A 23,047-nucleotide genomic window follows, 5' to 3' on the forward strand; every position below is an offset into this window, starting at 1 on the left:
GAGGGCCGGTGCACTGGATCTGAACATCTCCAGCTCCACCGCAAATCTCCAAAGTCCCTTACTCCAGATTACTCTAACACAGGGTCAATCACAGATTAAAAAAAGTCTGAATTAAAAAAGGGGGGGGTCAAACAAATTAAGATCATCTCAGCTCAGGAAGGTTTCTGCAAATAGAAAATCTTACTTTCCAAGCATGAGGGATTATACCGATATGCTGTGTTTGTCAGCAGTCGCGTATGAGAGAATAGAGAGAGGTTTCCTACGGAGCTGATCTGTAAACACTGCTGGCAGTAACGTGAGGTGAGGAGAAGGCCATCAGAGAACAGCGCAAATGTGTGACTGAGGGGGTGAGAGGACAGATCCATTTGTAATCCTCACAGATATTTACCGAAATGTTTTACTACTCTTTTTCTTCTCAATAGCAGAAGTGTAGATCAGAGTTGAGACCTCTTCTGCACTCTAAAAAAACAACACGTGCACAAACATAAAGACACACAGAAGAAACATTAACTCACATGGCCACACAGTGACACTGACAATGAACCAGACTCTACTAATACCCTCCCACACAAAACCACATGGACTTTCACACATACAGACACATCCACCAACACAGAAAGACAGAGTAAAGACACACGCACCCACATACACAAAGGCACACAGAATACACACACACACACACACACACACATATACACACACACACTATCAGCAGAAAGCAATGCTATTAGCTGGGTTAAGGGGTACTTGCAAACAGCACTGTACTGCGAGACAAAGGACAGCTCTGACACAGTTTTTGGCTCTCTCATTCCATCTCTCCTTTTCTCTCCCTCTTCAATACCGCCATTGAGATGGGGGGCGGTTGACCCAGCAGAGGGACGACCTCCTGTGTGCCTGCAATGGCGGGGGTGGGGGGCACTCAGACTCTCTCACAGATCAGTTTCCTCCTGATATTTGGGATCTGAGCTCTCCATTGTAGGGTAGGCCTTTCAGCCGAGCACCCAACAGTCATGTGCCCTAGATAAGCCCACTGGCCAATTAGAAAACATTACCGACAAAGTTGGTGGGAAGGACACTGTTGTTTGTAATAGCGCTACAAAATGCTTCCTTCTCAGAGTCCTGTAAAGCGGGGTTCCGCTGTGGGAAGAAACTGGCGGCTTTCAGTTGAGTTCATACCATGAGCATTGTGCAGACTTTAAGCCATCCAGCACAACCATACAAACAGGCTGGCTCTGCATCCAGACTAACAAAAGCCACACCACAACTTCTGCTCAATTCAGATGTGATCCTTTATTCACCATAGACACTGCTATAATTCGAGAATGACAGTTAGCTATGCCCTGGCGGGTTACACACCCACTGACTTGATTTCGGACTGGACAGTGCAACTCAGTTCTGATGGAGCGTTTGACTGATCTCATCGCTCTATGAGTCGATACTGTGGTGGGCGGGATGGGCTGCTGCCCAGGTAGGGCGGGGTGGGTGATGGATGAACAGCGGCAGGCAGAAGCAGAGGACTGCTGGGGCTTGAAGACCGAGATGAGAGGGGGCCTGTGACAGTCATGAAAGAGAGAGAGAGAGAGAGAGAGAGAGAGAGAGAGAGAGAGAGAGAGGGGGAGGGAAGAGGGAGGGGGGGGGAGAGAGAGAGAGAGAGAGAGAGAGACAAGGCTGCCCAGAGAGGACAGTCTTCCCCCCCCACTGTCAGTTAAAGAAGACAGATTTGAGAAAAAAAAATGAGAAAAGAATTGCAAAAGAGAAAATCTCTGATTCCCTTGAATTATTATCATGTGGGTTTAGCAGAAATTGCAGGCACTTCCTGATTCCAGCAAACTCCCTAAATCCCTGGTGGAAGTTGAGGGACAGAAGAAGAAACAGTAAAAATATACCGTACACACCATAACAACAACAAACTATTACTCTTTGCCTGGCTACCTATACACGTACTTCATCACTTCTTAACTATAATAATTTCAAAATACACTGTTGATTCTTGCTTGGCACTGTTAAAGATTTGGCAATGAATTGTATGTTCATCATATATAATACAGTACATATTTACTGTGGATTTAAAGATTCACATATAGTTTATATTTATATATCAAGTCCAACTATATAAATGATTTATGCCATGCAAAGATAGTACTTGAAATTTCAAACAGAGACGGGGATCTAGGACACAAACACTACCCACGCACTGTGTTTAAATATGATCCACATTGTTAATTTTTCTTTTCAGAAATACAGTACAGTTTTGTCGTGTCATGTTCTTTTTATTAACTTTTATATTTGTCAGTTGCAGAGTTACCTATATGGCTTTATCCATATGAAAACTACTTCTGTCTCACCCATAAAGCCAGACTAGAATGGACGAGGGACTGTGCCAGGATGGGGCGGGCCCAGGTGTGCAAGAATCTACCTGGGAATCAGGTCAGGTGACATCAGCCAGGTGGTGAAAGAGAGAGAAGAGCAACTGCCGCCTGTCTTTTTTTTTTTTTTTAAAAATTCAATTATTCATTCAGCTCTTTATCCCAACTGGGAAAAACAAACTTTCACAGTTCTGTTTCAATGACCTCATTTTGCATGCTGTGTGTAAGAGAGGAGAAAGAGAGAGAGAGAATGACAGACAGAGAGGAGGAGTGGGAGAAGACTGGAGAGAGGGAGGCAAGGGAAGACTTTACATTTTTGTTTACCATTCGCTGCTCCTGAAATACTTTGCACATTCACCAGCTGAAACACGCTTGATGCTTTCATACATGTCAGCATTGCTCAATAATCTGTACTGTGTGTGTGTCCTCTCCTCAGTCTTGCTTTTACCAACACACCGATCATTTCGCTCTGCCTACTTCTGAAGACGGCAAGCTTTCCTTAACCTGGCGGGACATTTGCAATTCAAGTGATTTGTCTGTCCTTTCCGTTGCACTAAAGCCCAAAGACAAAGAAAATTTTCGCAATAGAGCTGGGCGAATCTTACCCCTAACACTAAGCGCTCAGGTACTCAGATCACTCAAGTACTCGAAAATGCTCTACAAGCTGATAACATAATGCTGTGCCAAGAGATTATTTTGTTAGACACTCTGAATACAACAGTAGTGCTGCTCTCACGGACCACAGTTTTGGAATCGTCTGAAATCTGATATAAGCAGCGTTGTTCTTATTGGTCAAGACGATGGCATGCGCTTAAATGTAAATGTGGGGCACTAGAGTATGTGTGCGACAAAACAATGACTGCTGTAACTTCTATCTGCTTGTAACACTGTTAATCAGCGCGATGCTCAATCACTTCGCTCTTGTAGTATGAATTTATGACACTGTGCCATGATGATCTTGTAAGCACTGTACACACAAATAATTAAACGACAAAACACGATCTGCGCTACTGAAAAGCTGTCCTAGGGGGCAGAGAAATAAGTACTAATCTAGAACACATGCCAAAAGAATGAAAGTCGGTCCCTCTCTCTCTGTGCAGGAGGGATACACATCATTTACACCGAGACGAAGGGCCGTTTTAAAAGCGCTCGTGGCAGCAGCTGTGTGGGAAACCCTGTGCTGCCATTGGCCAGCATGTCAAGACAGGGGGCTTGCATCAGCTGTTATGGGTAGGTGGCCCCGGCGTGTGGGCGGCAATAAGGGACGGAGGAAAGGAGGGTGAGACTTAACTTTAACTGCTCATACCACATATGGTATCAGTCCAAGTATACCAGTTTCAAATAGTAATCGCAGATACACAGGAGAGTGTGAGAGCGTGTGTGTATGTGTTTGTCTGTCTGTCTGTATACATATATGTTTTTGCATGTGTATGTGTGGTCAGGCCAGCGGTGGTGGTGTGCGTGGTTGTGTTCAGGGCAGCAGAGCAATGGCGAAGCTCAGGCACTCACAGACTCCCTGGAGCGACTGCATTAAGGAGCCCATGAGCTTTCCCGAGCAGAGCCAGAGTAATGCCTGACCTTGGATCAGGCCTCCACGCTAAGCCCAGCCTGGCTCTGCTGGGTGAGGCTGGCACAGCACAGAAGCAGGAGCAGGACAGGCCGGGGACAGCGCATCTGTCCTGATGTGATCCTGGATGCTCCATGGCATCACAGGAAATGGAAAGCGGGATGAGGGATTGAAAGGGGCGAGGGGGGGGGCATCAAAGGAAATTAAAACCACATCACTCCCACCCTAACTGACGGCCTCCCCCCTCTCTTCCCCTGTCTGTTTCCTTTGCTCCCTGGCTGTCTCAGCTCTGGGACACTCTTTGTAAATGGCAGAGGGGGACACAGAGAGAAAGCGCAAAGCAGAGAGGGAGGCATTGGGAGGAAAAGAGTAGGACGAGCGGTAGAGCGAGAGCAAGAGAGAGAGAGAGAGAAAGAGGAGGAAACCACAGCGTCCACAAGCAGGAATGTGGGGCAGTGACTGAGTTCTGGGGCAACTTCTGCCCTTTCTCCCTCTGTGTCCTCCCATTCTGTTTTCCTCCCCTCTTCTCTCTGTACCTCCCTCCATACCCCCCGTCCTGCTCTCCCTGAACTCCTCCCTCTGCTGTGGTCGGGTCTGTCTGTGGCTTTCAGAATCAGCTGGTATTCAGCCACAGTCCCAGATCTGCCTGAATCGACAAGTCAGGGAGGGACAGAGTGAGAGCAAGAGGAAGAGAGAGGGAGAGAGAGGGAGGGGGAGAATAAGCCACAGACAGGGAGGGAGCCACAAAGAGAGAGAGAGAGAGAGAGGGGGGAGCCAAAGACCCAAAACACTGCTCTCCCTGTTTCCAGATCTCCAGAAATCCAGAGGCCAACTGCAGAGTGAGAAATTCATTTTTTCACTAACAATACAGCAGGCTACTACATGAATGAGGGGAACCGTCCAGTCAGCCGCTCACCTCTCTGTCTTCACAAAGTCTTACATCAACAGAACACATTTTCTGGCATAATTACAACTCTATCTCTCTACCTGCTTTGTCTTTAAGGAATGTGAATTTCAGTGCATGCTGCTGGGTTGCTATTCCTCCAAACAGGACCCATGGAGGACATTCTTCTCTCTCCTGCCCTACTCAACAAGCTCAACTCCTTCTCAAACTTTAATAACCCCCCTTTTAGGCACACGCACACGCACACGCACGCACGCACACACACACTTTTAGCTCAGCGGTTCACTGCTCATTACCCCCACTCACAGCCCAAGCAGCTGCCTTTAGCACCTATAAACTTGTTGTAATGCGGATGAGGGAGAGGGGGGAAAAAAGGAAGCGTGCTGTGGAAAATACTGAGCGGGATCACTCATGCCCAACAACAAAGAGCAGGCAGTCAGTTATGGGGATGAAGAGGAGAAACACATGAGTGTGTTCCACTGACGGGGGGCCTGCTGCATTACACACACATTGAGGCTCCCACTCACATGGCCTGGGGGAGAGACAGACACACACACACACACACACACGTGCAAGATGCACACAGGTACTCAAATATGCACAGACACAATAATGCACGCACGCACACATGACTCAGTATGTAATTAGCAGCAGGTGGATCCACAGCAATTGCCTCCCTAACGATTTTGCTTCAGGGCAGTGAAAACAAACAGCCATAGCCATCACAACCTCCCTGGGACTTCATATGCAGCACTTTAATGAGTGATCTGAACCCCAATCTTCTATCATTATTGTCAATATATCCGCCATGTAAATCACAATTTGAGCAGGATGCAGATGAGGGCGAGTTTTACAGTCGTGCTGGACCACACTCGAACACGCTGGACCACACTCCAATATGATGAACCACACTCCAATATGATGAACCACATTCCAATATGCCGAACCACACTTGAACATGCTGGACCACAAGGGACCACCCAAGATCCCATTGAACCGATGGACTTGAGGCAGAATTTCTGAGTTGAAAACCCCCCAGCAGCACCCAGTCCCTCGCACTTCTAGTTTACGAGCACGGCACATCCCTAAATGCGACACACGTGTTCAACACATTGAGTCACTCCTCAATGACTCTCTCCTCTTCCCACCTCTTCTGTCTCTCTGTGGGGTGAAAGAATGAAAGAATGTGATGAATACAGAGAAAAGGACAGAAGAGATGGAGAGAAAGGTCCCCCCCCCCCTCCAAAGCTGTAGTGGGTGGTCTCTCTCCTGGGTGGTGGTTTGATATCGTTATTGTTTTAATATGAACACTGACACTCGCAAATGGTTAAACCTGAATGGGCGTGTGTGGAGGGCAGTGAACATCAGCTGTGAAGAGATCGGTTGAGACACGGTTGAGTCAGCCCCGCCCATTCCCACACTAACCACTGAATGCGGCACTGACCTCCATGCGTTTCATCTCCTCAAATAACGGGAGACATTAAGAACAGGTTTCGCATTTCAGCTGAAGTGGGCTGGTGCAAAGATTGGGCTGCAGCTCTAACTGGGGGCGGGGAGGGGCGAGAAGGGAACGGAAACCTCAAAGGCAGTCTGACCCTGGGAAAGACCCGCACACACACGCACGCACGTGCACAGACACACACACGCATGCACAAGCATGCAGACATGTGCACACGTGCAAACACACAAACATGCAGACACACACACACAAACACAAACACGCTCACTCAAAAATACCATCCCATTTTTGTCTGTTCCCCGGCCAATACAGGCCAGAAGCTCTCCAAAGCAAATATTGACTGTACGGGCAGCAAGACACTCAAAGTGCCTCTAAGCGGCTGTGGACAGCCATACACCACAATGGACATTTAGCCTGACACTACTGCCATGTCTCACAATAAGAATAACCTTCCGTAATAACAGCCTCTGGCAGAGTGGCATTAAAAAGTTACAGTGACAGCTATTCTATTGATCACCAAAATACTACTGCTGCCTCTGCTGTCCTTTAGCACAGATGCTTCTAAAATTGCTTTAGCTGCAGCGGAGCCTCTCTCAGTACCGGGTCCAGTAGAGCTGACGTGGCGCGTTGGGCCCAGATGGCATGTGTTCTGGCAGGGCGGACTCTCGCTGAGGCCTCCAGCCCTGTGCCAGCTGTCTGCTGTGGCGTGCCGTGCCCACCTGGAGCCGCAGGCGAGGGGCGGGCGCCGCCGCCACGCCATCCTGTCATCTTTTTCCCCCTCTTCGCGAGTCCACTTTGCATCCTCGCCCTCTTTTTCCCCCCCTCAGCGCTTCAGGTCCCCCGCCCCCCTCTCACCTGTCCGCCCGTATCTGTCCTGCTGTCCCTCAGTACCCCTCCGCGTGGACGTGGAGCACCTCTCTCTTCCGCTCCAGCAGTTTCCAAAATAGCTCTTTTTTGGCACGAAGAGGCAGCGCCAGCTTTGCGAGAGCATTTGCATACAAGTCAAGCAGGCTCTCCCTGACTGCGATTCCCGGCCTCCTCCTCATGAGCGTACGTTCAGGCGAGTAAACCCCAGGCCTGCCTGCCTTTGATTCCCCATTCCCTCCTGTTCGTCTGTGTTGCAGGAGAAGGGGGGGCGGGGCAGCGGCTCCGTTTGGGAGCCGTGCTCACACCTAACGCGAAGTGACAGAGTCTCCACTCCCTCCTCCACCCACTGCCTCTCTGCCCTCCCCGGCGTTTCCAGGCTGAGAGCGTCCGGCGCGGTGCACCTACCGAAATGAAAACTGCTCTGGCCACAAAAGCCACAAAGGCCTGCGGGGTCTAAGCTCTTCTTCCTGTTTTGTTTCCTTGTCACACCAGCTCTCCTGCAAGAACTCCGCTAGCATGAAGAGAGGATCTGAACTGAGGACCAAACAAAGAATGTAAGTAAGAAAGGAAAAAAGAATGAAAACAAAAAGGGAAAATTCAGCGGATGCCTCTGTTTGTTTTCTGTACTTTAGGCAGTGCAGGAAGGGGTGATCAGGGGTGATCAGCCACGCAGTATATAAGGTATAAAGGTGACAAAAGCACTGAAAGGGAGTTAAAGCCGAAGCAGTGAAGGCCGTGGAGGAGTGAATGAGGCTCAGTGTCCTGCCGGCCATGGGGGGATGAATGAGAGGGCCTGTCCCTCCGTAATCAGACTGCGCAATGGGGAGGCCCACTTCAAACCACGCCGGTCTTCAACGGGAGCCCTTTTTAGTGACAGGAAACACACGGACAAAATGGACTCACAAACACGTAAACTGGAACACACACACACACAATCAGTCTCTCTCTCCCTCTCTCTCTCACACACATAGACACAAAACTACTTGTCGGTAAACTTGGCCGAGCAACAGGATTAAACACACCAGCCTGCCAATGTTGGCGGGGTTCCCAGCAGAATATGTGTGTTAAATGGGATAAAGAACACCCCTGTCCTCTTAATCTCGCCCCCCTCCTTTCTCTACTGCGCTTTCTCTGGACGAGGAAGCGAGCTCATCAAAGGAGTCTTTTGTGGGGCTAGGGGTCAAACAAATTGAAGAGTGCAAGACAAGCAGCCGACTCTTCCTTGCCCCCAGGTGTTGTGGATTTACAAGGGCGTTGGGACTGCTTGTCTTCTGCTCTCTCTCTCTCACACACACACACACACGGCTGACACCATTAGACCTCGGCCTGCTCTCTCTGTTCACAGTCGCGCCACTTTGTTGCATTCACACACTGTCCAAATTTACGCTAGCCTTCCATGTGCACACACCATAGATTGACACGTCTTAGCTGTGTCCGCACACTGCACAGCCTCACATACTTCACACCACTTTCAGTGTACGGACTGACACTGCTTCACCGCTTGCCAAGCTAGCGCTGAACATTCTCACAACCTTGCTGTGACATTGCAGCACTGACTGTACATGAGAGCATTACATATTAGCTGCCCAGGGCCACACATACAGGACACACGCACAACAACAGAGCTCTCCGTTAAACTTCCACACAGAGGTAAACCTAAAACACAAGAGAAAAAAAATGGGAGTGTACGGCTCTGGAAGTGTTAGTGGAGGACAGAAACTGAGACCAAACAGAAAGATTAACCTGCCGTGTGATGAGGGCGGGTCCCAGGTAGTGCAGTGTTAATACATGACACTGCTATTTCCCTTCCTGTACGTGCACAAGCAAACGCATCGCTCGTTGCTAACAGTGATGGCCCTACAATCCTCTGCATGTCAAGCACACAGGGTGGGGCCCCTTCAAGCCCGCTATGGAGTCACACAAGTTGGGTCCGCCCAGACCCTGGACAGTCTCATACAGGCGCTGCAAGATTGATCTCCCTACAGTACACTTTCAGACACACGTCTCAGATTACACAAATAAAGCTGTCAATCAACATCCAATGTTAATTAATACAGCCTATGAGAAAGTACCATAAACCACCACAAACCCCAAACACCCCACACCCCCCTTTCCCCTCCCCCATCCCCATCCTTACCCCTGCCCAACAAACAGCCAACTGCCACACAGTGTAAAGCTCTTAAAAGGGCAGACTCCCTTTCACTGGAATTCAGTGTTCAGTTTTACAAGGTGTGGGTAGCTGCAGCAATAAAACTTGTTTTCTTGACGGTTGATATGTACACTTAATAGAATGATAGCCGAGTGTATTTGCTCTCGAAACAATGCCACTAAAGCCACTGGCAGGGCTGTGTAATAAAAGGGAGAGGTACATAAGAGGCAACACCGTGCCAGATTGAATCCCTTTTTTCACCCCCACAGTTCAGAATGCAATCTGATAGTCGCTTTATGGTTTGAGTGCCACAGATCATTCTCTCCACCCTGACACCCTTTTGACTGTCTTGTTCTTATGACTGAGTTTTCAATTTCTCCCATGATGAGGGTATGGGCTTCTCTGTGACAGTGATCAAACACACAGAGGCGACCGGCTAAACTCTCCCTGGCACGAGTTTGGGAGAAAGCAAAGCCTTTACTGGTCCACACAATGTCCCCCTGGCAGCAGGGGCAGAGAGCCAGTGTGTGTGTAAGCATGGTAATATGTACATGTTTGCCAGTGTGTCTGTGTACATGTAAATGTTGTATCTGTACAAGTGTGGGTGTGTTAAGTGCCACAGGGCACCCTGTGGGGCCAACAACATTCCTGTCAGGACTGAGATGTGGGAAACAACTGAGGTACAACTGAGCTGTGTGTGTGTGTGTGTGTGTGTAAATAAATTAAAGTGAAAAAACTGAACTTCAGTTCTTTCAATTTGAGTCAAGATTACGTGCCAATTAGGTGGAGCTGTATGAGTGTCTCCGGGTTACTGTTGGAGAATGTTTATTTATGTCCTTGTCATGAGCGCGTCCTCATTACTGAGACCTTTGAACCTTGGGCTGGAGCGAGGTCTTCGCACAGCACCATGCTGACAAGCCAAGACCAACAGAACAGCTGAACCATAGACACACCCTGCAACTCTGCGGACAGCAGCAGAGAGAGAGCCTTCGTACTGTTCACATATGCGCTAAGAGCCGGACAGGATATCTGTCCTGGAATTCTCTCATGCTCCTCAGTGTGCTGCTATGTTTTAATGTTCTTGTTGTGAAGGCCTGGGTTTAATGTAGGTGATTAAAGAATTTCATCTTGAGAGAACAATAGAGGAAGGCAGAAAGAGGGAGACAAAGATGAGGGTGGGGGACAGGGGGTTGAGGGGAGGGGGGGGAGAGGGTTGAGTTGCGGTAGAACAGAAGCAGGAGACGGAGGCCTGCGCCAGCACACTACACATCTGTCCCACTTTCTTTCACCTCCCCCCCCACCTTTTCCTCAGTCTTCCGTCTAACCTTATCTCTCAATCTCTCGCTATGGTAACAGCGTTCTTCGCCTGTAAAGAGCAGGGAGAAGGAAAAAGTCTCCTTCCCCAGTTCTGTCTCCGCCTGTCCCGTCTTCCTGACGACTCAGGAGCAGCCCTGTCGACAGGACGTGCTTATTACGCATCATTATGAGCTTAGAGGACACCTTAATCCACGACTCCTGACAGCTCAGCTCTCATCCCTGCTCAAACCTGTGTATACACCGCAAGTGTACATGGCGTCAACGTTCAAGCACCAGCAATTTGGGTGAAGAGCGGAGAGTTCCTATTGTACTCATTAGCTGGCTTACTTCTGCAGGGCTCCATACTTTCAATCCCTGCCCCTGAATGAGCCACAGAGCCGCAGCAAACGTATCTCGACAGTTTAAAGCAAACAGTCTCTAACCTCCATTCCAAAATCCCAAATCTGATTGAGGGCCCAAACGCACTTGCATCAGCCGACAAGAGGGAGGCATTTACGGAATGAGAACAAGAAGATAAGCACAATTAACATCAAAATAAAGACGCTATACAACTGGACTTGATGTAGAGTGGAGGGCTCATGGGTTAAAAATGCAGAAAATGCACACGCAACCCCCCCCCCACCACCACCACTGAAATTCCAATCCTTCCAGGGGGTGGAGACGAGCCCAGAGCCCAGGCGCCTATCAGCCTAACGGACAGAGAGGGAACAGTGAGGCCCCTCCCTCAAATGCAAAGTGGCCACTAGGAAGTCTAGAGTTTGCACTCACATCCCATGTTATAGCCTGTTGTTTCCCTTCATTCTTCCACTGTTGAACAGCGGCCAATTCCTTGAAATTCGTCAACACTGCTGGACAACGACCGAGTTGGAGCTGCCGCTTCTGTAACTGCCCGACTGAAAACCCTTAACCTCTTGAGGCGACAGGCCGCTTTGATCTCGAAGGCAAGCCGAAGGCGAGATGAAACTGGACTCGCAGCAAATCAAACTCTGACTCAGCTGGGAACGTGAGGGCAGGCTGACGACCCCCTGAGACGCAAACACGAGGCTGCAGACTGTGCTGCGGCCTCGTACATCATCAGCCGTCAGTTACCCGGGGAGGGCGCAGACACTGCGGGAAATACAGCTGCGGACTGGCGATGGCTGTGTCACTGGCAGTTCAGCCGGGAAACCCAATCCCCACCAATTACAACAACCTTATACAGCCTAATCCACACTTCCCACCTCTGCGCGCAAACCACGCCGCCGGCAGGAGAGCAGGGAGCTCTCTCTGTACGGGACGCTGCTCGCCGGTTGGGCTATCGACGCTGTTTGTTAACGCGGCAGCCGTGTTGATGCGAGTCAGTCGGACCGAAGGCGCAGTCAGCTGACGAGGGTGAGCGGAGGTTCGGTGCGCTCGGAGGTGAAGTGGAAACCACGCTGCACTGCTACATAATTAATTTGCTTAGCAGACCGGATGACCATTTTTGCCTCAGAGTCAAGCTGTGCGGGGGTCTTGTGCTTTCTCTTTGATGACGCCAGTGGTGCTTCTCGCTGCCAAGTAACATGTTCTCACACACACAGATGCACTGATGAAGACAGACACACAGACAGAGGCAAAAATATACAAGCAAACAGTTCCCCAGCTCCACTTCTCAGTTCAAGTACTGTGCAAATGAACAGAGAAGGATGAACACACAGGTAGAAGAATCAAACACACACACACACACACACACACACACACAGGAGTTCTGCCGGCCTGCCCCTCGGCTCCGGCTCTGAATGCCGAGGGCCCACAGGGTGCACGCATAAACCCGGGTCTGACCTTGCCTTTGCCGCATTCCACAACCTGAACTGTACTTCCGATGCGCCCTCACCCCCCTCCGCACACCAACAGGCACGCTCGGACTGAGGGGATGATTCAGAGCCTGTCATCTCTCAGCGCCGGGACTCATTTCCTCTGCCTCTGACCCTCCCCCCGCCTCCTGTCCCCTCTCCGCCCCGACCCCCCTGCCCTGCCGCTCACTCTCTCGCTCGCACCCTCCCCGGGACAGCAGCCACAGCAAACAAGTTTATGGTCTAAACTCAACGCAACATGGGCACTGAGAGAGGAAACCGGCTGCGGGGGTCACAAGGGAGCCCATCAACCCTAACTGATAAGAAGACACTGACCGGACCCACTGCTCTGTTACAGCTCTTTCTTTCCTTTCCTACCCTACCGTTTCTAGCCATTATTTCTCTCTTTTTCTCTCCCCTTGTATAACAGGGCCTTTGGAGAGAGAAATTTGGAAAATTTGGAAATTCAGACCACTCTTCTGCCTTCTGTGCCTCATCCCTTCTGGCATCTCTGTCCACGATCTCACTTCATTTCAAGAGTCCATTTTTAGCATCGGCTTGAGGGGAAGCAAATCCAATAATGGCATACTGCCCATTAAATTTGCTACTCAGGAACTCTAAAATATCCATCCATAAAGGACGAAAGAGAGGGAGAGGAAGGGGAAGAGGCTCTCCAAAAAACCCGCAGCAAGGAGAGCAGTGAAATACTGTAACGTACCGCTGTATGTTAATGTCTCCTTCACAGGGCGGGACTGCGAGGGGTTTCCACAGCAGTTAGCGGTGATGAATTAAGCTCACACTCTGAACGCCGGTCTAGTCCCTCGTATGCGAAGTTGTAAAAACATTCATTTTTCCAAAGATACAGCATACTCTGCCATGTGTCTCGCCACGCTGCCATGCATCTTAGCCATGTTTCAGCCATAATTATCGGTCGACAGTTAAAGCGCTCTCTCTCTTGCTCTCTTTTCGTGTTCGGAGGGGTGATGCTGGGAGAAGCCCGCAGCGAGGAGGATCCCCGGCCCACTTGACATCTGTGTTTGTCCTCCGGCTAAAACCAACAGGCTATATTTACACAGGCCAAACAAACCCCAGCGATCCTGGAGCGGGGCTCACTGGCCGGGAAAGCGCTCGTCCCATTTGCATCACGGCTCCTCCCCCCTCTGTCTCCCCCTCTCTGCCAAAGTCAAGACCGCGCCGCTTCCATTAATTAAAAATCCAACCACTGCACAGAAACTTCAGTGAAGAACAGCTTTGTACGATCTTTGCGATTAATTCCATCTGTTATTTTAATACTTGTTACCTATCATTTACATCTATTTTCTGGATGCACATGACAATCAATACTCTTCACCATTCTTAGACATAAATTATAGCCTTCATTTCTTTCAAAAAAGCATGTTTAAGAAACTGTTTAGAATAAAGAAAAAGCCTGGTTGATTGACTGTTAAGCACCAGGGATGCAGAGGTCCTGCGGATGCTTCTCATTTCTACAGTGGTGAGATGGTATGCAGTGACTGACAGTTATCTGAAAATCTACCATCTGCTGTTTAAACACACATCAGCTTTATTGTACATGGTAAATGTTTTACACCTTGACAACTTATGATTCACAGATGAATGATGTCGACAACAGCCACAGGTGTTGGTGAGCTACACATGCTGTTCAAAATGATACCAGCAGTTCCCTCATGTCATCAATTCAACATAGTAGGCACAGCATTGAAGTACAGTCATGCTCAATGCGGAGACTCTTGGGTTTGGCCTCACTTGAGTCAGTTTATTTTATGTTTATTTAACAGTTAATTCTGTACACTCATGGGCCTCAAAGGAAATTCCTTTCACTCTTGCATATTTTAATGGTCAGTTATTCATTTCACTAAATGAATCATCAGGAAAACTGTGAATAAGTACGGCACAGCATACAGAGCACAATGGACTTTGGTTTCCCCTGGGACATGTTCATTTGGCAGTGAATGTATAATGGCGTGAATGCAAGACCATCCTTTTCCTCTGTGAGAATTTAAAACAGATGGGCCTGCCACGATTTTGTGAGGGCCAGTATGAGATGTGAATTAGCAATTATGTACTTGCTAATCAACAAATTAATAAAAAAAAAACCCTGGACAAAAACAGCAACTAAACATCTGGGGGATATTAACTTTGAAATTGCCTTCATGAAAACAAAGCTGAGTGATTTTGCTACCCCTCAAAGCTTATTAGGTCTGCTTTAATTCCATTCACCTAGACTACTGAGAAAAGACAAATACAACCCAGGCACGCGTGATATTCCCAAGATCTGACTCGCGTGAAGTGATCTTACCTAAATCACTGCTTAAAAGGATGCCCACTTTTCCATCCGTAAAACAATGTTTTTTTTCTCTCTCTCTCGTTTAAAGACCCCACTCGGTCAGATTACAGCAACCTGTCATTGTGGAAATTCATTTACTGACATGTTTGCTTCATACAGGCACGGTTCCTTCAGAGGCAAATCTCCTGCCTTCAAAATGTAACTGGGCTGAAAGCCGCGATAAGATTACAGAGGCCGCGGTCATACAACACACAAGCGTTTAACGGCTCTCCAACTTTCCGCAAACCGGTCGGGCTAAGGTGGAAACACGAAAACTCCATTTAGAGATGTCAACTATTTCTCCACGGGGTAGCCTACTGTCTACTGCGCAGTCTTTTGTTACACATTCCCAGACTAAGGCCCATTTATTTCAACCTCAGGCAAACAGTAGGTCTAATGAACAGCTGTGTCTGACGTACATGCAGAAGAAAAACCGTGAGGAGATTTCAAATATATCAGTTTCAGTATTCTGTCTTTTGGTACTGAATACAGCAAAGTGGTTAAAATGCCATTACTAAATACTGATGGAATTCCAAACACTTCCCTGTCAACTTCTTAACACGATCAATCGAAAACATAGACCGGTATTAAGGTGAAGTATTTCCTTGATAGTTTCAAGTACGGAAATAGGGTACCGATGGATGCAAAACCTCCTGGACTTCAACAGAACTTAACTCTCTTACCAGTTGTTCCATGCCTTTACTCTATTCGGGTTAAATATAGACAAGTTTTCCCTTTTTCTGTACCAACCTAAATGCCTTAATCATCATCATCTGTATCGTTCTCATTATCGTAATTTAATTACCCAAAGAGCGTAGGCCTTTTGACGAAATTCACGTTAAGGAGCGCATGCCTGCCCTGTTCAATCATGGGGGACCTATTTTAATATTTGACGTGTTATTTCCTGCGGCGCAATGAGCACGGCAGTTGGACTAATCTGTAACGACATCCCGCTGCTTATACACAACAACACCCCCCAACACACACACACACACACACACACACACACACACACACACACACAGTCGCCTGTCCGCCCTGCTGTAAATTTTCAAAAACTGGTTTGTCAGCTTCCGAGGCCTTGTCTGTCCCAACTTTAACTGAGATTTTGAATATGTGGCACATGTCAATTAGGAGACACTGAAGGGACGAAAAAGGGGGGCGCCCCTTCGGAATCAAAAATATTCTGCTAACATAAAAAAGATAAATTTAGCTACTTACATATCCTTACACACCCCGCTACGGTCACTGACTTTTGAACTACTAAACTTGTGATTTGACTTAGATAAATAACATTAGTTTGATATAACATAAGCGACGTTAACTGTGTGACATCCCTGCACATGGGACAACTGCATGGGAATTTAATATCCTAACATTCACTGAGTAGTAAAGAGCGCATTGTTTTGACATATGCACGAATGCTTGTTTCCTCACTAGCAAATTTTAGTGTACACATACTCAGCCCAAAATAAAGGAAACTAAACACTTCATTCATTTTATTTAGCATTATATTTAGACGCGTTTGTCTAAAACGCATATTTAGTAAAGCAACAATAAAAAAGTTATTATTACAATTATAGGTTGTAGAAGTAAATTACAACTCATTACATAAATAATTAATTTGTGGGAAATTTTAACTATTAGCAAGATAATGTTTGCCATAACGGGATTCAGTATCATTAGACTAGGTAGTGTGTGAGTGTTTTTTTTTTTTTGCATGAGGCACAACATTAAATTCGACAGAGAAGTTATTTTAACGCGAGTTATAACATTATTCTTCAACCAAAACGTAATGGGAGACAAAAATGTCTATTGGTGTAATTAGGCGACAGCATTGCACAGAAGTTGTATTCTCGCGCTGACACGTTCCACACAGACACACGCTCCAACAATTCTACTCACGGTATTTACATTACCGAGTAGTAGCCTGCCATATGGCGAGAGAGAGGAGGCGCATCATTGCATGGAACTTGTAGTTTAGACACCCGTAAAGTCTTCGGCCGAAAGGTAGGGCCAATTTAGTAAAAACTACAAAGTCCCATCATACGCAAAATATTGCGCGTGCGTATTGAGATCGCGACGGATCAGGAAGGACTACAGCATACCATGTAGTTAATAAAACATAAAGAAGGCATATGCAATCGAAATAGAAAGGCAATTTCCCAAATAAAGTTTTTAAAACCACCCGACGTTACGCAAAGACACATTCATTTATCATGGGAACAAGCACAATAAAAATTAAAAGAGACTCCATGTGTAGCCTGTTAATGATGTCTGTGAGCGTTTGGGTTGGTTGGCTGGCTAGCTAGCGACTTTAAAGCGTTGCTAACAAACTCGCTAGCAAGCAAGCTACCCACCGCTTCAAACAGCAATGCATGCAAAATTTACAGTTTTAAAAAGAAGCCTTGGGGCATGGTTCTTACCTTAGAGGGATCCTCGTGCTTTACAGTAAAACTTATATCCTTTTTTGACAGAGTCACAATCCTTTCGAGAAGAATCTAATTTCATCTTTTCCAGGCGCTCGCGGACCGCTGCTCTTGACTGAGGCTGCTCCCTCTTTCACTCGTTACTCCTCTCTCCCAACCAACCGAAACCGCGGCGCCCGGGTTGCACACTCTCTCTCACACACACACACACACACACACACGCTCTCCGCACTGCGCCTGTGCAGGCATGCTCGTTGTACTGCCTGTTTTTCGCAACAGAGAGCGGTAGTTCTCCGTGCCATTGAGAATAATTTCCTTACACTGGATATAGTGGCATATTCTTGTGCTCATAGAAAGGCCATAACGCATTGTGATATAGATGTATAAAAACGGAGCATGCAAAGGATATTACTGAGCAAACGTGTTAAGTATTTTAATATAGCTGCACCGTTAACGCTTAATGATATATACTTCGCCTCTTATACTATTTTTGTTTTCAAATTTAGATAGATTAAGTTATACTGTGCACCCAAATAGTATGACAGTGTAATGGGCACATTTTTGGGCATTACATTGCTAAACGTCTCTTGCTACAGTATGACTTTGTGTTTCATGCTGAGAAACTCTGAATGAAATGTATTTCACTATATGGCACAAAATTGCGTGACATTGTGCATTTCGGTAGATTTCTTGTTAGAAATACTATATATCTGTGACCCTGTAGGATTTTAAGTTCACTAGTAATCAAGCATTGTTGCATGGCGCCCCCGTGCGGTTATATGCACGCACACACGTTAGGATCATTATGCGCTTGAAAGCATGTGTACATGCTTTGACATTTTAAATTTTTTATGTTTATTTGCAAAAAAATCTATGATATCTGTGGAACAGAGTAATTGTACTGTGCTATGTTTTATGATTTATTTTGTGTACTGAGAATAAACGCTTACAGCCGCCGTCATCGTGCAAGGTGAATTCGTTTTTGAACAATGTAACAAAGTGAATGCACTGTAAGAGGGCGTGATTCTGATAATGACTTCAGTTACAGGAGTAACCGCAGGATGGAGACTTGTCTGACGGAGGACGAAACTATACGAGTAGAAAACATTATGTCATTTGGTGTGATAACAATATGATGCTTTGAAATGCAATCACAGAGATCAAGAAAGGATCAAGGCTATTTTTTTCTTTATTTTTGATACGTCCTCTGACTTATTCATATGTGTAGCGCACGCACTGGTAGCGCCATTCAAGTGAAAGGTGAGCGAACACTTAAGCGTTTTCGCTTGCATTTCTTTCCGTGATTATTACAAGAATTTTATTTTCGAAGTCGAATGATCTGAACGGGGACAGATCAGGACTGATTTAAAGCAGTTGCTCACAATAACCGTGGTATGAATGATGTACGCATTCACAATCCCTTTACCAGAGAAACGAGACTGAGATGTATACAGCTCCAGAAAAGAGGACAGAGAAATCTGGACAAATTCCCTGCAATTTTATTTGTGCTCTTGTTAACCACAATCAATGAAGCAAAAAAAAAAAAAACAAAAAACACCACACTTGCAGAAATGCATCTTATTATTATTATTTTTTTTTTTTGGTTGAGAGGAATATAATGTGTTTAACGGTAACGGTACGCTTTGCGTTAGACTGCTTGCATTTGAATAAAATTCCACTTCCGAGGGGTGCTGGATTCTTTAAAAAATATTTCAATTGTGTGGAAATCAAAGAAAACTGGATCACACAAAATACTTACAAAATAGATTCACAGATGATTGTTGGGTGCACTAGCTTTAGTTGCATTCACCAATAGGGCTTTACTTACTCGCAGAATCTCCTAGTCGCCTATTAAGCATGGCATGTAAGATGCTGTGATCACTAGCTGTTTTATCCATCTTAAGTCTGTCCAGAGTTTTGCAGGCCACCCCTCCAGGTGTAGGTCAAATGCACATCCAGGGCGCCAAGGTCAGAGCTGAACCACCTTTGTTGTTTAGGGGAGTCAGTCAAGCTTCCCAAGTTTCCTCTATAGCAGGTGTTTCCCAAACCTCCCGGAGGACCCCTTGTCCTGCATGTTTTAGATCTCTCCCTGCTCCGACGCAGCTGATTGAAATGATCAAGTGGTTATGAACTCCTGAAGCTGCTTAATAACAAACTGATCATTTAAATCCGCTGTGTGCAGGACAAGGGGGGCCTCCAGGAGAGGTCTGGAAAACGCTGCTCTGACTCATCTTGGCCACTTGCCTGGTTACATGTGCAAGGTTCTTGGACAACTCCTACAAACACAGTGTTTTGCTTGCACTTGCTCTTGTTTTCATTGTACATGATGCTGCCCTCCATTCTGGCTGTTATTCTCTCCACAACTGAGTGTGTAGTGCTGGAAAATGAGCCCATTTTAAGTAACAAGTAACAAATGCAAATATAATGCACTGCTGTGCCTTAGTTGTAGGTTTACAATCCATATTAAACAGACTGTCCCCACAAAAATTTAAACAAATGTATTTTATCTTTAAACTGTTCATAAATGGCACTCATAAATATAGTGTTGTATGTTCAAATTATGATGAATACAATGTTCATTTATATAATAACATATTAATAATGATAATGTGAATGTTTTTCCTCACCCCTATCCTCCCATTTGTTGTTTGAATTAATTTAAAATTCTCTGTTCTTACCCTACTGCTGTGTTGACGTCTGCTCCTGTCCATCTTCCCTGTTCTGTCTTCCTAGTCTCCCTCACCCTCGACATGAGGGAGAGCAGGAGGAGCTTAAATCATCTCTTGTACTTCTTTTCTTTCCAAATACAAAGGCTCCTGTTAAACCTACCTGCCCTTGGCTTATCTTTTAATATGGTCAGCAAATTTAAGAAAGTGTAGCATTCTCACTTTTACAAATCATTGTCCATTAATGTCAATATACAGTGCACTTCATTTGTGACTATCACATGGGAGGACTTGATTCTTGTAAGCGGTTGATTGCAGGCTGAAAAATGAATGCTTAAAATGGTGCTTTATATCATGTTTTTCCTCCTGTTTAATTGATAAACATCCTTGATGAACTTCTTCAAATATGGAGCAGAGCCTATTTGAAAGTACAGTATCTTTTATACAATCTTTGAGTCTGTTTAGTCAAAACATGACTGTCCTTCACTATCAGCATCACCTATATAGGCTACAAATCTATATTAATATCTGTATTAATATCTTAACTAAATTCTTCTGAACATAATATAATAACTTGACTCAGGTTAATATTTTGGAGTGCTTGTATGATATTTGGTGCACTGTAGTGTAAAATGCTGTAGCGCAGTCAGTTTGATCAGACATGTCCAGCATGTCAGGGGTCACCTCAGTCATAACTTCCTTTCCTGTTTGAGATTGTTTTAATTCTCTGTGCTCTCCCTGTCTTAATAGTACAGAAGGCAAGGCTGCATTTTTCAGTGGCAGAAAGCTTCACCATTCTTTATCCTGCCATGGTGACTGGTTCCCATCCAAGCAATTATCTGCACAAATTTCCTCAAAACACTTACACTGCCAGGTGCAGCTATTATATATAATACTGTACTCTGAGTGAGCACAGAAATATTTGTATACACAGGTTGCTTAAGTGTATGATTCTGCCACAGTATGTCTGATAACTACAATAAATCTTATAAAAGATTTTATAGAAGTTTTTCTTATGTACAGAGTGCACCGTAGTTGCTTAACTTCATTATAAGTTATCGATACAGCACATTGTGGTTTGTTTGAATCCATCTCTAAACATTAATCTCATTTATAATATTCTCTAGCATCCCCATGATGGAATGTTTTGCTCGCCAACACAAGAACTGTGCAGTCTTTGATTGTGTTTTGTCATCCTCTTAAAGACACAGTTCTTTATATATTACTGTTGCATCTCCTCTGCTCAGAACTGTTTTCCCCATACTCAATCCTTTGAGTTATTTGATTCTTCCATCTCCTTAGCAATAGATTTTTTCCTACATTGATCATTTTGTACATGGCAGATGAACTCATTCAGAATAACTCACGGCAAGGGTAGCCACACCCACAGAGTTCAGTACAACAAATTATGAACTATGATATGGACTTGGGACCACATTTTTCAACGACTCAAAATAATCTACCCAGCAGTACCATACAGTTAAATGAGCAGGCTAAACCAATCAGCTGTCAGTCAGTTTAGGGACCTGTCACGTTTTAGGACAGACCTGAGAAATGGAAACCAAAGCACAGTTTGAAGAGGTGTATCCTAAGGGACTTTATCAGGCTTTTATCAGTTTTACCTTGAATCTTGTGAATCTTTTTTCCTTCCATGCTTTGTGATGCATGAAGATAAATTTTGTAAATTACCTTTTCAGGTGTGATCATATATTGCCAAAAATGAGAGTAGAATGATAATTAATCTTCCTTCCTCAAATTCTGTGGCATATGTGAACATCTATATATGCTTCAGTTTGGATAGAAATGCGGAAGATGACTTTGACTGAAAAGGTGGGTTTCCATACAGATTCTTGGTTCCACTTTACAAGCCAGGAAATGGTCTCCTTTAACTGAGTGAACACAGATTCTCATCTTCTGTTTTCCTTGAACAAGAGATCACTTTTTGGTTTTTGTCAATGAGTTTAAAGCAGCCAATGCACACATCTACAAGCCATTTTTTGAACTCCACAGCACAGCATTCTGTTGCAAAATGTGAGCCAATCAAAGTTCCTACACTGTAGCTGCTGAAGAATGCCCAGCGCAAAGCAAGGTAACTAGTTACATGGTAGATGAGCATTAAGCAGTAAAACTGTGCTAAACTCTAAAGTATTTCACCACATACTTGCACTTAGTGCATGTGTGATGGATAACAGTAACAGTACCGATCAACAAGTTTACATCACACTAACATGCATATTCAGCCTCATAAAGCTTTATGGCAACATTTCTTCATCATACACTGTGCCAGAAATGAAAAACATTATACTACATGATACAATGCAAGCTTTCTCTCCCTGTTTGATGTGATCAGGCTTTGGATGTTTGGTGTAGGTGTAGGGCTGGTGCACCAATGCAATGAAAGTCTGTGAAAGTGACAGACTGAAAGACTGAAAAGAGTGAAAGTCTGAAAGACTCCTTCTTCTGATCTGTTGACTCTCGAGCGGGTTAATTAACTGACTAATTCAGCGAGCTAGTGGCTCCAATACCTCCAGCATCCCAGCACTGCCAGCCCCTTTAATGCCAAGCCACAGCTCTGTCTCTAGGGCAGCATAGCTGTCTGAAATTAAATAAAATAAATAAGAAACACAGCAGCATTTACATTTTGAAAGTTCGGCTTTTGTTCAAGAGAAATGCAACGCAAATGCTGATTTTCTGCCCTAATTAATAATTGTCACTGTTTCCATGGCAGGAAATGCTGGAAGAATTCAGCAGTGGTGCTCGAAATGCTGATGTACCAATGGGGTGGGAGGAACAGTGAGTCTGAGAGACGCTCATGTGTTCATTGAAGGGCATTCATATTGCAAAAAGCAGCATTACTCCTGACAGATATTGAGTAAGCAATTAGGTCTTTCCAGTGTTCGGGCAAAGACTGAAATAGCACATTGGTCTCCATCAGCCTGGCAACAGGGGTTTTAACAGTGCGCTGCTGCAGTGTCAGGAACAGCATGAGGCAAGGTGACATCTTTCTCCGTCAAAGGTCTTCACTCCTGACCTAGACACCCTCAGAAATCTTGGGAGGACCCAGGAATCACTTCCCAATATTGGGAACTTCCCCCTGGCCCTGAGAAGTACAGGCATCCCCCATTCTCCCTTTGCAAAAACAAAAACGTCAGTCAGGTCTCTCTG

The sequence above is a fragment of the Megalops cyprinoides genome, chromosome 9 (assembly GCF_013368585.1).
Source record: "Megalops cyprinoides isolate fMegCyp1 chromosome 9, fMegCyp1.pri, whole genome shotgun sequence".
Taxonomy (NCBI): Eukaryota; Metazoa; Chordata; class Actinopteri; order Elopiformes; family Megalopidae; genus Megalops; species Megalops cyprinoides.